The sequence below is a fragment of the Macrotis lagotis genome, chromosome 1, assembly GCF_037893015.1.
Source record: "Macrotis lagotis isolate mMagLag1 chromosome 1, bilby.v1.9.chrom.fasta, whole genome shotgun sequence".
Classification (NCBI taxonomy): domain Eukaryota; kingdom Metazoa; phylum Chordata; class Mammalia; order Peramelemorphia; family Peramelidae; genus Macrotis; species Macrotis lagotis.
The window spans coordinates 639,608,420-639,624,845 of record NC_133658.1 but is presented as its reverse complement, the minus strand read 5'-3'; the positions used below and the strand labels follow the sequence as shown (position 1 = coordinate 639,624,845).

Sequence of the window (16,426 nt, the reverse complement as noted above, 5' to 3'; positions counted from 1 at the left end):
TACCTACCGTGGCTAAATTTGAGAGTTCTTGTCTTTAAAAAATAAAATTTTCCACATCTGTTTCATGCACCCAGGAAGTAACATTCTCTGTGAGCTCCTAAAAAGGCAAAACATGAAAGTATACAATTAATTTGAGAGTAAACATTTTCCCACATAATATATTAAGAAATTCTATAATTTTTCTGCCATTTTCTTCAACAAATTTGAGCAAAATATATGGTGTTATTTTTTACCTAATTTAGTTTAAGATAAATTTTGTGCAAAAAAGTATGTGAAAGATTGCAACTACACACAAAGAATAATCAGTCTGGCATAATGGAAAGACGTATAGATTTGGAGAGATTAATTAGATTTGATTCCCAGTTCTCCTATTTAATACCTTCTATGTTACCCTGAACAAACTTTTATAAACTTTTTGTGCCTTACAGTCTTCATCTATAAAGAGATAGGTGGGACTGGCCTTAGATCTAAGTTTTATTTCAGATCTAGAACCTACTCCTCTCTACTTCTCTTGGGACTCTGATCATTGTACATCCTTCCAGACCTTCAGTATGATCAGTTTTCTCCCCTTCTTTTCTTTTTTTGCTGAAATGGCTACTAATGTTATAGTAGATCAAGAGAAAGGTATAGATATAGCATAATATATTTTATTAAAGAAATTAATAATGGGGTCAGCTAGGCAGTGCAGTAGATAGAGCACTGGCCCTACAGTCAGGAGGACCTGAGTTCAAATTTGACCTCATACCTTCAATAATTGCCTAGCTCTATGACCCTGGCAACTCACTTAACCCCAGTGCTTTAAATAAATAAATTTTTTTAAAAAGAAGTTAATAAGATCCATTATGGTGTTCTTGTGAAAATGATGGGAGACAATTAGGTAGATTTGAAACTGGCTAAATGGTGAGAGAAAAAAAGAGTCATTACTGATACCATGAAAAGTAGTAGTAGTATTTTAATAGTGTCCCAGATAATCTATGGTAGCAGATTAACTGATTAATGTTGTATCATTGCCCACTATCTTGGATAAAGGAAAAGGCAATACAAATACAAATAGAAAACACTCTACAGAAACAAGGGAAAACTCAAATAATTGGGGAGATATTTTACTTGCCTACAGTTGGACTGTGCTTAAATAATAAAAGTGACTATTGATTTAGAGATTCAATGCCATATAAAAGTACCAAAAGTTATTTAATAGGACTAGAAAGAAATAATGACAAAATTCATTTGAAGGAAGAAAGCAGAAAAGAACGTCAAGTGAACTAAGTTTTAAGGGCTGTGCACGTACATACATATCACCATCTTCTATAATGCAGCAATTAAAAAAAAAACTATTTGGTTTTGTTGAAAAAAAAATTAGAAAAGGTAACCAGAAAAACATATAAGGTAAATAAGATTGAGCAATCATTGATAAAACCAAGTACTTCAAATACTGGGGTTAACCACAAAAATGTTGGGAAAAATGAGAAAGTAGCCTAGCAGCAATCAGGTTTGGATCAACACCTTGCATATGCAGCTGCAAATCATTATATGACCTAAAATAAAGTCATAAATAAATTTTTAATGGGAAGGGAGTCTGGGGGAGCTGGTAGCAGAAAAAATGCTAAAAACATAAGCACAAATACAGATAAAACATTTAAAACACAAGAAAAGAGAAAAAGGACATTCAGAAGGGAGGAGAGTAAAAGCTGAGCAGGGCAATTTTGCTACTTTGGTATTAAATACATCCATTAAAAAACTGCATACAATAGAGGTTCACAGTTCCTCCATACCATACTGTTTTTCTGTTCTTTGTACTGTGAACTGTTCATGTTTGTTGATAATTATAGTGTTCAAAATAAAAAAGAAAATGATAAAAAATGGTATATTATATGTACATTACTTAAACTTATCCATGACACAAACTATTGAACAAACTAGATGTCAAAATCAAGATTTTAAAATATCTTGATAAGTAAGAATATTGGGCCAAGGGTGGCTAGGTGGCACAGTGGATAGAGCACCAGTTGTGGAGTCAGGAGTATCTGAGTTCAAATCCCACCTCAGAGACATAATAATTACCTAGCTGTGTGGCCTTGGGCAAGCAACTTAACCCCATTTGCCTTGCAAAAAACTAAAAAAAAAAAACAACACCAAACTCCAAAACAAAGAATATTGGGCCAAAAGGAAGAAAAAATTTAATAGAGAAATACATTTAAAGTCTAATAGTTGAACTGATTAAAAAGATTAACTTCACAAGTTGATGGGTCAAGTATGGTTTGAAAGCAGTTCATCTTGAAAAAGTTCCAAAGATTTTCGAGGATTGCAAATTCTATGAATGAAAAAGTGGAATAAAGCAGTAAAGAAACAATTTCAATTTTGGCTCTAAGAAATAATGTTCAGTACCAGGAAAATAATAGTTCTGTTATATTCTGCATTGGTTAGAGCTCTGTTGAAGTACTGTATTCAGTTTTCCATTCCTATCTTAGGAAGCGCAGTGATAAATAGAAGAGAATCCAGGAGGGAAATCAGATTGACAAGAGACTTGAATTCATGTCATTTAATGAAAAATGGAAGTCTGCCTTGGAAAACAGTGAATTCCTCTTCAAATGAGGTCTTAAAATGGACAACCACTTGTCAGGTAAATTATAGGAAGAGATATTTGTTCAAGAATGAGTTCAGATAACTATGAAGGTACTGGAAATCCTTTCTAATTCTGACATTCAATGATCCTGCAAAGTTATAAATCACAAACCTAATATATCATATGAAAATACTTCATTCCAAGTCACAAGGCTGAGTATACTTTAAGTTTGGTATTTAATTTTTATTAAGATAAAAGAATTTAACGTGAAAATTTGAAACTATCACAGTTTCTAATGTACTATAAAAGGACATTATTAATGTTATAAATTTTAAAAAAAGTATTTGCCTTTCAAAACCAGCTAAATTTATGAAGTAGTTGTATTAAATTTTAATTGCTCACAAAGCTAACTTCATGAAGTACTAATATAACCATCAATTATTTTATCAGAAAAATAGTCAAATTTTCATTGAACCAATCACCTACTGTACTTATTTAATAATTACTTCATCTACTTCAATCTAATAAGGCATACATGCAATCTTCTCACTGCAGGATGATCTATATGACTTCATAAAACCCCTCCTCATTTTATGATGCAAGTTTTAAGAGATAATTTTCTACCCCTGATTTATTTAGGGGAAGAACTTAAAAAATAAGCTAACCAATTAGTAAGAAAACTGATTTATAACAAATAGACTTGTAATATGCTAAATTGAAAAATAACAAAATTAATAACTCATTTATTTATGTTGTAGAGTTGACAAAGAAATTTCCTGATAGATACTTTGAAACAATCAAATCTCAATCACCTTTCATTCCTATGGTTAAAACTTCAAATATACCTGAAATAATATCCCCTTACGCTTAAACTATCTCTAAACTTTAAATCTTTTATAATTTATTTGGAAAAGGCAGAGCATCTGTCCCCAAACATATGAGCTGTGTAGGCCTGATTTTTACTTCATATTTTATATATATAGTCAAATTTTTAAATAAAAGAAAAAATGGGCTAGGATTATTTTTCTTGAATTTAAAAGGCACAATAATTCAAACATCTGTATAACTCACTAAAATAATATGAAGCAGGCTGTCAATATTTTAAGTCTTAAAAATTCTCAAAAGTAGGTACAACTTTACTTTCCAATAAAAAATAATATATTCTTGTTTCTACATAATAAAAGATTTTTCTTGAAAATGTTCTGTCTAGAAAGGAAAAAAGTTTAGCATAACACAGTCTCCAACATGTAGGAGACTTTGGATGTTGGTCAGTCCAACAATTGCCCCATTTTACAGATAAGGAAACTGAAGTCAAGACAAATCAAATGATTTCTCCCTAGTTACCTAGCTAATGCCTGGAGAAGCTAAGTTACATATTTGCTACACTTTCTGCAACATGCAGTAGGTATGCATCTCAAAAATACCTTTCACATAAAGTAAAAGGGGCAAGGAGCTTGTGAGGCAGGAAAGGTAGTAGTAACAAGTGCACCAGTCTTTTTTTTTTTTTTTTTTTTTTTTTTTTTTTTTTTTTAGGATTTTGCAAGGCAAATGGGGTTAAGTGGCTTGCCCAAGGCCACACAGCTAGGTAATTATTAAGTGTGACCGGATTTGAACCCAGGTACTCCTAACTCCAGGGCCAGTGCTTTATCCACTGCGCCACCTAGCCGCCCCACCAATCTTTTTTAAGGAAGAGATTCAAATTCACAAACTTGTTCCATAAGTATGATAAGAAACTAACTCCTCTGAGCAAACTGTACAGATAATTTCTAACATATTAAGAACTTTACAAACGTGTATTTAGTAATTACCATTTCAAGACAATCTCTAAGTTTTGATGTTAATATAAAAATTACATTCAAAATAATTTGCAATAATTTGTCAGTATTGCTAATCACTATTTTATGTGACTCTACCAAAGATGAGAATGCCAAATAAAAGGGAAAAAATACCAAAAAAAGCATTCAGTTAATAACTATAACATAAAATGCTAAAATTACAAAATACTAGAAATGTTCTCTTTTCCCAATTTAAGCAAACTTCTTAATCCATAGAGGGATAGAAAGGATGTACCATATAATTTAGAACTCAAGAAGATTTGGACATCGTCCCAAGAACCGTTTTGGTCATGTCACATTTTGGAATTACCTCCAAAAGACAAGGTGTTAAAATGTGTCAGTGAAGAAATAGTTCTGATTCATAAAGTGTCAATCAAGGGATTTATGTGACACATTATCAGTTTTTTTAAATGGGTGGTACCTACATGATTCCGAGACTACTCCTGTAGGTAGAAATAAAATATGTAGACATGTGCAAAATCAAATATATACATTTATTTTTCCATCTTTCTGATTTGGGGACCACCAGAAACAAGAAAAACACAATCAAATTTATCACATGATCTCCCCAGAAATTCCTAGGGGGGGGGATAAATACAGTTGGCAATGGGGCTTCTTCAACTGTGCTGAGAAACTAATTTAAAAATCACTTTTCCCCCACATTACCTTACTAGCCCTAATGATCAAAAGTTTTCAGGGAAATTAAAAAAAATATGCTTTTTTTCAAAGCAAAAATTTGGGATCTTTTGATGAAAGATTCTGAAATTTTTTTCTAAATGGAAAAAAAATTAAAAGCTCTCTTTTCTGAATGCAGTCATGGATGTAATCAAAGTGTTTGGCTATCACTGACAATACCAATTATACCTTAAAACTATTACAAAATACCACATAAAAAAACTAAGGTAGAGATGTAACTGGACTAAAACTTTAAAAAACTTAAAATTGTAAACTTTAAAAGAATCAGAGTTAATTTTTTTTGAAACATGAAAACTATATTAAGTACATTGCTGTATTTTCTGAAAAAAGTAATTTTATTCTTCGCATATAAAAATGATTCCTAATGAAAATGATTATAAAAGTTCTAGTCTGATTACTATCAGAAAGCTAAAGACTTCTGTAATCTCGGAATGTGAATATTTTCATACTATTAATGTTGTAAGCATATTTTAATAACATTGAACTGCACTCAAAAGCTTTTCTTTTTTAAAATTTTGAACTTAAACACCAAAAGACTTGCTATTCAGAGAAAGGGTGAACAGGGGAATTCTATAGGAGATTTTGAATCTCCATTTCATATAGTTTACTTCTTAAAGCATCTAAAACAGTCTATACAACTTCCAGATCTGCCATATTTTTTCTGTGCCTTCTGAATTTCTGTTATCTTGGGTCCACTTAAGAATACTTGAATGATTTTCCCTTTTGGGGCAGGGGGAGAAACAGCCTCTAGCTCTAATACACTTTGGAGTTTTTAATTTATGTTTCTTAAAAATGTGTCTAGGCTTTTTGTTTTTTAATATCATGGTTTTTGGTAGAGAGCAATGTTTCTTAAATGATTGTTCCTTGATCTCTATTTCAAGTCAGTTGCTTTTGATATTAAATCTTACATCTTTCTTCTGTTTTTCTGATGCATTGTTATAATAATACTTAGTATCTTTTGGGAATCATTGACTTCTATTTGGTTTAGTTTAGTATTCCAATATTTCATATTTTGAATAAGGTTGACCACTTTCTCTTCTATTCTTATTTCCTAATTCTTTCTACATGAGGCTTTATTTCATGCTTTACTTATTGTAGGAATTCCTATATTCTTTGTGGAAAATCCATTTCTTTGTTTTAAGTCTCTGCTTACAACTGTTATGGAGTTAGTCTGGCAATATTTTTTATACTGGCTTTTGTTTTATTCATTTATGGCTCTATTTTTATCCTGAAGGGGGCTTTGTGCCAGGGTCAGATTACACCACTTACTACATTTTTGAGCAAGTAGATTTTGTTTGTTTTTTAAATGCAAAGTTATTTATTTAAATTTAAGTTATAAAACAAGTATGTCCATAACAAGATATAGTAAAAAAGATGATTGCATAGGAAACCACAAATTCAGTATGTATAACTTGTCATTTTTAAAATTCACAATAAAGTTATCATGTAAATTTCTTCTTCCTTTCTCCTCCCTTTTCTGTGTCAGAGATGATTACCAGTACCTGTCTGTCTATCTGTCTATCATCTCTCTTTCTCGATCTATCTATCTATCTATCTATCTATCTATCTATCTATCTATCTATCTATCTATCTATCTATCATTTATCTCTCTGTCTGTCTCTATAAATATACACATACACATATATAAAATTATTTTATACATACTTCTATTATCAATTATTTCTCTGGTTTCCAATAGTATCTTTCTTCATATGCCCTTTGTAGTTAATTTGGAGTTTTGTAATAGATTTGCAGAAGAGGAAATAAATAGAATATCTAAATACACTTATTTCAGAAAAAGAAATTGAACAGGCCATTAATGAGCTTCCTAAGAAAAAAGCACCAAGACCAGATGAATTTACAAGTGAATCCTATCCAACATTTAAAGATAAACAAATTCTAATATTAAATAAATTATCTGGAATAACAGGCAAAGAAGGGATCCTATCAACCTCCTTTTATGAAACAAATATGATACTGATATCTAAACCAGGAAGAGTAAAAACAGAGAAAAAGAAAATTATAGACCAATATCATTAATGAATATGGATGAAAAAATCCTAAATAAAATAATGGCAATAATATATTATAAAGACTTTTATATTAATAGCCTAATTGATTATAACAATAGTACAAGTAAAAATAATAGTATGATTATATTAGTAGAGGCACAAAGTTTCTTTTTTAATAAAGAACAACCTTCATTTCCTATTAAAACTTGAAAATATTGGCATAAATGTATTTTTCTCTCACATTAATAGAAAAAATTTATCTAAAACCATCAGCAAGCAAGTTTTGTAATGGGGATAAGCTAAAAGTCTTTCCAGTAAGATCAGGTGTGAAACAAGGCAACCCGGTGTCAGCGATATTATTCAATGATGTTTAATATTGCTTTGGTCCCAAAGAATCTTGCCTTAATCTACACCTCCTTAGATCTTTGAATTTCAGAGCCCAATATCTTCAGGTCCCTTTCTGGTTTCTCAGGAGAGTTAGAAGAAAGGGGCAAAGGGAAGGGAATAGGTATTCACAAAGAACTTATTATGTACCAGCCACTGTGATAAATTCCTCACAAATATTACGTCCTCTGATCCTATCACCAGCCTTGGTCTTCCCCCTTATCATCATATTGTCTCTGTGATTAGAAAGTGAAACCATGAACCCCCAAACCTCCATTTAAGGAGATGTTCTCCTGTCTATCTCATTACGTCCCTTGAAGGCAGGGAATGTCTTTTTCGATATTTGAATCCCTCAGCATCAGGACAGTGTAAGGCACACAGCAGGTGCTTAACAAATGCTTCCCGACTAATATTCACAGCAATTCTCTGAGGGAGATGCTATCATTACCTCCATTTTAAGGTGAGGAAACAGAGGCAAAGAGAGGTTGAGAGATGTGGCAAGTCCACACAGAGAGTGAATGTTCGAGGCTACACTGAAACTTGTTTTCCTGGCCCCAGTGTTCTGGACCCTTGGCCGCCTGATGTAGTCTGGGTTGTGCCTTTTGAACTTTTAGAAAAATATCCCAATGATCCTGTTGTACGATCCTCTCTGGTTGTTAATCCTCTGTTGTGATTAGACCAATAGATAGGTTTACTGTTTTTTCCCCATCATTCTCTAGAGATGGGGTAATTTTATTATATCTATGCTTCTCAGTTTTATTATTTTGTATTTCTGTTTAATGTAAGTCAAACAATCTGCTCATGTTTTGTTTTTTTTTTTTTTTTGGTAGGAATGCTTTTATTGAACATCCCTTTTTTTAAGATTAGAGATTCATATTTGAAGACACTGTCACTCTGGATTGTAGGCTGAGTCCCTTTGCTTCTTGGAATTTCTTATTCTATTCCTTTCACTGTTTTTGTTTGGTTGGTTTTTTTGGTGAGGAAATGGGTTAAATGATTTGCCCAAGGTCACACAGCTCATAAGTACAATGTGTCTGAGGCTGGTTTTGAACTCAGATTCTTCTGACTCCAGGGCCAGCACTCTCTCCACTATGCCACCTAACTGCCCCTTCTTTCAGTGTTTTTTGATTTATGTAAAATAGTTATTAATTTTGCTTCATTTATAATTCAGCGTTTTTCTCCTGGTTGCCTACAGAATTTGTTCTTTGTAACTGCAATTATAAAATTTATGTTCCTCTGTCTCCCTTTTATTGACTTACAATTTAAGCAATAGTATGCTTTTCTGCAGTCTATGGCTATTTTCAACTGGTGCTTTGTTTTCTGAATTCAGAAGTTCTGAACAGTTTTCTTAAACTATTTTTCACAGTACAATGCTCAAATTTTTTTGACTGTCATCTTGTCATGTTCTTCTGGGAGGCCTAGGTTGTCTCTCTGCATCTTGTCTTCAAGATCAATGTGTTTTACTTGTAGATAGAGCATGAGTTCTTTTAAGATTGAGAATTATTGTAACTCTTCCCCAAATGACCTTCACTTAAGTATATTTGTATTCCTAAAACATTCTCTCTTACTCTTCTTTGCCCAGAATAACTACTATTAATTCAGGGTTTTTCTTTTCTGCTAATTATTTCTGCTGTGCAGGCCATAAAGTCTAATTATTTATTCCCAAATGTCTTCTCTTATGTTTCTGAATTTTCTCTTGAATTACCCTGAAACATCCTACTAAGTTGTCATATAAGGCTGAAAGACAATCAGATGTCACATAGCTCTGACCATCACAACTCAAAGATGATTGGTCTGTGAGCAAAGACTGTATTGATGATTACCTCATCAAGAGACAGGTTAGGATATACAAGGTTGTTGTACATTATCAACACATAGTACAGACTTATGCTTTGCCTGGCATTGATGATGTGCCATGTTACCTCACTGCTATGGGTGGATTTAAAACCATTCAAGGTTAAGAGATTCCTGTAGTAGCCAGACCATTTGATGCAATAGTTTGTTTTCTAAAAATCAGGCCTTTGCATGGAACAATTCTGGTAAAGGAAAGTGAGAAGGATGGCTTAAACAGCATAACCCTCACTATAACAACCATAATTGTGCAACTTATGTCTGCAATCATGTAGTTGGTTGGTGTAGTCTTCTTTGTTCTCCAAAGAACTAATAGTAGTACTGTGGTTCCATGTTGTTTTGGGATTTTCTGTTTCCTTGGATATTAATTCAATTTCCTTATCTAGCAATATTTCTTTAAAGATGTTTGCAATCTTTTAGATTGCTTGGTATTCAGCTTCCCTTCTCAAAATCTGCTGATTTTTTTCTCTGTTTACTCCCTAGGTTTTTAACTGACTTTTTTTCCCCATTAAGACTTTTTCTTTAAATAATCTTTACATTCAATTTCCATTTCTTCAACCTTTGATAGTAGGGCTGAACCTCATAGCTGTTTCACTTCCTTTCCAGATTAGGGAATTCACTTTTTCCTACCCTTCTCCCTGTCCAAGTAATCTTTGAACAGAATGGGCCCCATTGGCCTCCAGTTCTCTTTCCTTCACTCCTGTTAAAGGATTTCATACTAATGCCCTGCCCATTTTCTTCTATTAACAAGTACCCTGATTAGTCTGAGTCAGTGTTTTCCACCTTTGTAGGCATGCAGAAGGGTAGAATGGGTACAATAACCAGAATTTCTATCAACTTGGAGTTCTCAGGCAGAGTAAGGGATGATCATTTGCTGTTCTATATTTGAAAAGGCAGAGTTGAGGCTGATACAAAGGAATAATGGACTAAAGGTAGAAGTTATTTGTGATGGCAAAGAATATAAAAGCAAGAAAATTTCTAAATTAGTCCCATGCTCAAGCATGTGGATTAATTTGTATGATCTACTGGATTAAATATTTTGATGGTGGAGGAATGATGCACTAGTTGATCAATCAGGAATTATTATTCTCCATTGTTAATTAATAAAAGTAGTTACCATGTTTAGCTTCTTGGTGAAGAAATCTGCTCTACATCTGGTACAAAATTCTTCATTTTTAAATATTCTATACTTAGTTACATGACCTGGACAAACTATAGAGTATTGTTAGAATTGTTGTGGGGTGCTGGTGGACTACGTCCTGTGAGGGCAGCTCTCTTCAGAGGAAGTTTGTTACACTCATTCCTTCCATCCTTACTGGTCCTCTTCTAGAAATTCTGGTCCACAAATCTTGCGTATGGGTTGAATCTAAGTGATTCAAAATTATCCAGAGGAAAATCATTTGAAACTACTTTTTAAAAACAAAATCACCTTTCTTTAAAATTGACAGCTTAAAGTATTTTACTTGATGTTTGCTTTACAAAAAACTCCGAATTTCTGTATCATAGAAAGTCAATGATACAATTCATTAAAGATATATTTCATTGATTTGCTTTATCAATTTCAAACTTTTGCCTTTGTATATTCTTGTCTTTCTCGATAAATCATCATTTTTTAGTAGACCATGTCCCAATTCTACTTTTTAGTCATATATGTATAAAAAGCTCTCCATAAAGAAATTGCTAGATTGATGGGAAACTGACAACAGCACCTAAACAAGCCTAGGGAATCACTAGAGACCAGACAAGGACACTCTAGGGCAGAGGTAGGAAAACTTTTTTTCTGCAAAGGGCTATCTGGATATTTATTCCATCATTCGTGGACCATTCAAAATTATCAACTTAAAAATTAGCATGCTATATTTAGTAAAAAATTTAATTAATTCACCCCTAAAATGCTCCTAGATTTATTGAATTTCAAGTACCACTTGGAGTTACTATGGCAGTGCCAGGTCAAATGATTGTGTAGCTCACAGGCCAGTCATTCTCCACCCCTGCTCTGAGGTTTTGAGGTCTCTAGTCTTCTGCTATATGATGCCAAGAGGGGTCTAACTCTAGGGTGGGGAAGTAGCGTCCTGGGTCCTCTGCAATGATTCAGAGTGAAAGGAACAGAACATAGAGCACAATTATATAAGCAAAATAATTTAAGAACTTTGAGCTGTACACTATTCAGTCATATTTCCAGTAGACTTATGATGAAACAATATTCTTCTTCTTGACAGAAAGTTCATGGACTCTAAAGTACAAAAGGAGGCATATATTTCTGGACACAGTTACTATGTGGATTCATTTTATCTGTATATGTTTATTTGATAGAAGAATATCCTGTCATTTCTTTGCCTTTTAATGATTATGGGTAAGTGGGAGAGGAAGATTTGGTAATAATATGAACAAAGAGAAGGTCACTGAAACATTTTTTAAAATGTATAGAAAAGAACATAAGGAAGTTCAAAAGGAAGCAAAGACATTAGGGTAGTTTTGACAGCAATGTGTAGAATTTACTATATACTTTAAAAAACTGATATGAAATGAAAATTAACTGTTTCGTATAGAATGTTCCTTTAAAAATTATGATATTATATATATGTATATATATCTATATCTATATCTATATCTAAATTCACTTTTTTTGGTGTTTAACTTTAAATGGCAAAAGAAGAAAAGAGAAAAGGCTTCCAATGTTACTCTAATAAATTATGTCAAACAAAGTTTAGTACAGAGACTCATCACAAGTAGGACAATTGACTACTTGCTAATAAACATTTTGGCTATAGTAATTTATGAAGCAAAGAGAAATAAAAAGAAATGGTTCCAAATCTTGGGAAGCCCTACTTCAAACAAATATCTTGTTATGACCTATTACCTATAGATAAAATGTGATATTCTTATTTGAATCAAGAATGAAAACATTTTTATTAATTCAGACCCAATTTTCATGGAATGCTTTTTTGTTTCCAAGAAACCAATTTTCTATCTCTTGAACTGGAGATTTTTGTTACAGAATGAAAGTTCTCTATATTTAATCAGATCCAGAGCATATTGTTCTTCTCTGATCATCTCCATCCATGTCACTTCCATGTTCTACCTCTACCTCCATTCATTCTCTAGTTCTAGGATGAGTAATCATTCCAAGATTTCAAGAACTCACAATTTTTGTGACTTCTCAGGGTCCAATACCCTTTCTTGAAATCCACTCCTTTATATGTATGAATTTCTAGTTTTAAGATTTAAGTTCCATGAGAGTAGTGGCTGTTCTTTTGTATTTCTTGTGATAGCATAGAATAAGAAATTAAATATTTACATTTTTTCATTCATCAATTCCTGAAGGGAAAAGGGAAAGGATTTGAAAATCATAGGATTTAGATTACTTGGGTTGGGAGTGTGGTCACTTGAATCCTAGCATCCTATTAGTACAGACTGAATTTTGAAAAAATAAAACATTTGTAAATCATTGGACTGTTTTTTTTTGCCCTCAGACAGCAAGAATATGTAGAGTTACAATGGTACTTTGTTTCCACTTGGGTAAGAGGTGGATTCTCTTATATACTTATAGAAATGTGTTTTTACCAACTGGCTAAAGAATTGACTAATATGGTCTCAAGTACCCACTAAATCTAAGAGGTTCAGATTCTATAAGTGTGAGACTTTTTATATCCCTAAGTGGCTGGAATCTGTCAAGGAGAACAGGGGTCAATCAGGGTCAAGGGATAGCTGTGTCTCCTTTTAGGGAAATCTATTCCCTATTGTAAGGGGAAGGGAAAGACATAAGCCTAAATAAGGTTTTTTGGGGGGTTTTTTTGGGAGGGGGAGAGGATAAATTAACCCATGTTTTAAGGAAACACTAGATATTAGTCTTATTGCTTGATATATCATATCATGGTGGCAAGGCCCTATAAAACTTCTAAATAATCTACCATTTAAATATATATATATATACATATATATATATATATATATATGTATATATATATATATATATACACACATTTTTTTGATTCTTTTCTTTTAAAAATTTATTTAAGGCAATGGAGTTAAGTGACTTGCCCAAGGTCACAGAGCGAAGCAATTATTAAGTTTCTGAGATTGGATATGAACTCAGGTACTCCTAACTCCAGAGCCGGTGCTCTATCCACTGTGCCACCTAGCTGCCCCTAATTTTTTAAAAAAAATTGAGCAGTAATACAGACCTGGGAAGAACTAATGGAGGGAAAAACATTATAAAGAAAAAGAAAAAAATAATGAAGCAAACAAAAACCAAAGATTCTGTGTTTACCTCTTAATCCTCCCTTACCACTAAGTATCAGATTTCAAACAGGCTAACTACTAAATTATAAAGTTAGACAGGTCTTAGGTCAATGGAGGACTGGTAACCCATGATTGTGCTGGTAACTTACTCAAGGAATTTTTCAAGATAAAAATCTCACAAGAAAAATAAAAGATGAGGCAGGAAATTAGAGTATTTAAGAGAATCAATTGAGTGAACACAGCTTCAAAAAGACAACATGAAGGAGAAATGGGAGAAATCATGTGGTAGCATCACCACCTGGCTCATATCTCTCCTCCTAATGGAGACAACCCTGAACCCAAGAAGCCTCACAGTACCAGTGCCCAACATCCACTATCCTTGATTACATGCCAACAATACAAGCACAACTGAAGAGAAAGCATAACTGTGAAGAGATATTCCATCTTCTTTGCTAATGACTACCAACAAAACTCACCAATCAAACACCACTGATGGAGAAGTTAACCCAGGGCTTTTATAGTGACAGCTTCCTTTTGTGAATGCTTCTGTTTCTAACCTAGTCACCAAAATCATTATGCTTAGAAGCAACACCTGTAGAGAAGGGACCTGAAAACTTAAAAGATAAGGAAAATAAAGTTCTTGCTAGTGAAATTTTTGGCATTGTCAAATAGTTCAACATTGAAAATGGACATGATTTTTATCAGTGGAAAGCACAATAAAAAAAGACATTACCATCTGCTTTGTTGCTGTAGTCTTTTTTTTTTAGTTTTTGCAAGGCAAATGGGGTTAAGTGACTTGCCCAAGGCCACACAGCTAGGTAATTATTAAGTGTCTGAGGCCAGATTTGAACTCAGGTACTCCTAACTCCAGGGCCAGTGCTCTATCCACTGTGCCACCTAGCTGCCCCTGTTGCTGTACTCTTAAGGACCTTTTCACTAGACTTGCTGAAATACCTATTAGAATTGCTCTTTGAAATCAAGACTTTTTGGTATTGGAGTCTCCAATACACAGAATTTTATATTTAATCAGTACTTAATAAAACTATTTTCATTCTTGATTCAAATAATAGTATCATACTTTATCTATAGGTAATAGGTCATAACAAGGTATTTGAAAATACAAATTAAGTAAGTAAGTATCCCTGGCTCAAAAGCTTGTTTACACCATAATTTTAGTTAAAAACACTTTTTTTTTTGTATAATGAAAGGTAAATTTTAGCTTAATTTCTGTAAGATGGCAATTAATGAGGTTATACTTTAATTAAACCCCTTAGAGAATTCTATAAATTAAGACAAAATAAAGAATGACATACAAATGAACTGCAATAAGATGCTTTAAACTAAATTACTGTAGTATGTGTAGTATAAAATCGGTTTAGATGACTAAGGTAAATGAGAGGTAGTTTGAAATAGTGGAAAGATGGTGTCATTTTGACTGGGTTCTTGTCTCACCTTTGTCACTTAATGTCTTAGTGTAATTCTCTAAGTTTATCTGTAACAGGGGATTGACATTGACCAACTGATCTGGTTACATATAAATTGTTGTTGTTCAGTCATTAATAAGTATCTGCCTTTTGTTGAGTCTGATTATTTTTTCAGACAATGCTGAATTCTTTTACCACTTATTGATAGTATAATCCAAGTGTGATAGTTCCTCTCATTAATTAGAATAGACTTTTAAAATAATGACAGATCTTTCAATTTCACATCTTTCTGTCAGTCTGTAAGGATTTAATAAGCACTGAAATTATAACAATAATAATGATTTTAGGTACCTGGGGTTAGAGTATCTCAAAGAATAAGAGAAGATTCCAAAAGAGTAATAAAAATATCTAAGGAAAACAGGATTATCTCAAGAGTCAAGGGAGAAAATTTCCCAGTCCCTATGACCCAGAAATGTGAAGTTAAATTGGGAAAACAAAACTACTCTTGATCCCGGAAGCTGGAACCAATCTATTAAGGAGAGACTTAATTACTAAATTAGGCCCAACCTTAATACCAAAAGGGACAAATAAATGTCTAGCCAAATAGTGAGGCTCTTGGAGGAAGATCATTTTCCCCAACTTCTGGGCAGGACCTGATAACCCAGGCAGAATTGATAAACTCCCTATCAAAATTACCCTTTGAGACCCAAGGGAGGTGGTCAGCATTAGCCAATATCCTACCTCCCTGTTATACAGGGACTCCTGAAAAACCGCCTGATTGAACCCTGTATCTCAACACCCCACCTCCACCCCCCAGTCCAAAAGAAGCATGGAACATTTAGAGTAGTTCAGGATTTAAGAGAAGTCAATAAAGTACCATCTTAGGAAAAATCTCTAGTAGCAAATTGTTAGTGTGGTGGATTTGAAGGACGCATTCTAGAGTTGCCCCTTAGAAGAAGGCAGCAGAAAAATATCTGCCTTTGAATGGGAGGACTCTGATACTGGGAGGAAACAACAGTTTCAATGGTGTGTTCTGCCTCAAAGATATACCAAATCTTCAAATCTATTTGGGCAGGTTCTGGAAACATGTTTGGAGAATTATACCCCAGTTGTGGGTACTAGAGTTCTACAATATGTGGATAAGTTACTGATTGCAGGAGATAATAGAGAATATACTAGTAAGTATACTATAAAATTACTGAATTTCCAGGGGGAATCCAGATTCCAGGTCTCAAAGGAAAAAATCCAGTTTGTAGAACAAGACATTTGATTAGTGAGGGAAGTAAGAGGCTGCATCCAGCTAGGATCAAGGGTATTTTGCACAATCCATTACCTAAGACCAAGAAAGAGCTAAGGAAGTTTTTGGGCCTAGTTGGATACTCTGGGCTGGGATCAATTCCTATGCACTGATCACTGAAC

At 33.3% G+C, this 16,426-nt stretch overlaps 1 protein-coding gene across 7 annotated transcripts in view; it reads right to left on the bottom strand.

Annotated features, from left to right (window-relative positions):
• Positions 1 to 16,426, bottom strand: part of MBD5 (methyl-CpG binding domain protein 5) — a 390,335-nt gene that overhangs the window by 192,876 nt on the left and 181,033 nt on the right. For all 7 annotated transcript variants that reach the window (XM_074215120.1, XM_074215116.1, XM_074215118.1 and 4 more), the window contains one exon: positions 8 to 97. The gene's annotated coding sequence lies outside the window, so the exon portion shown is untranslated. The remainder of the gene's footprint in view (positions 1 to 7; positions 98 to 16,426) is intronic.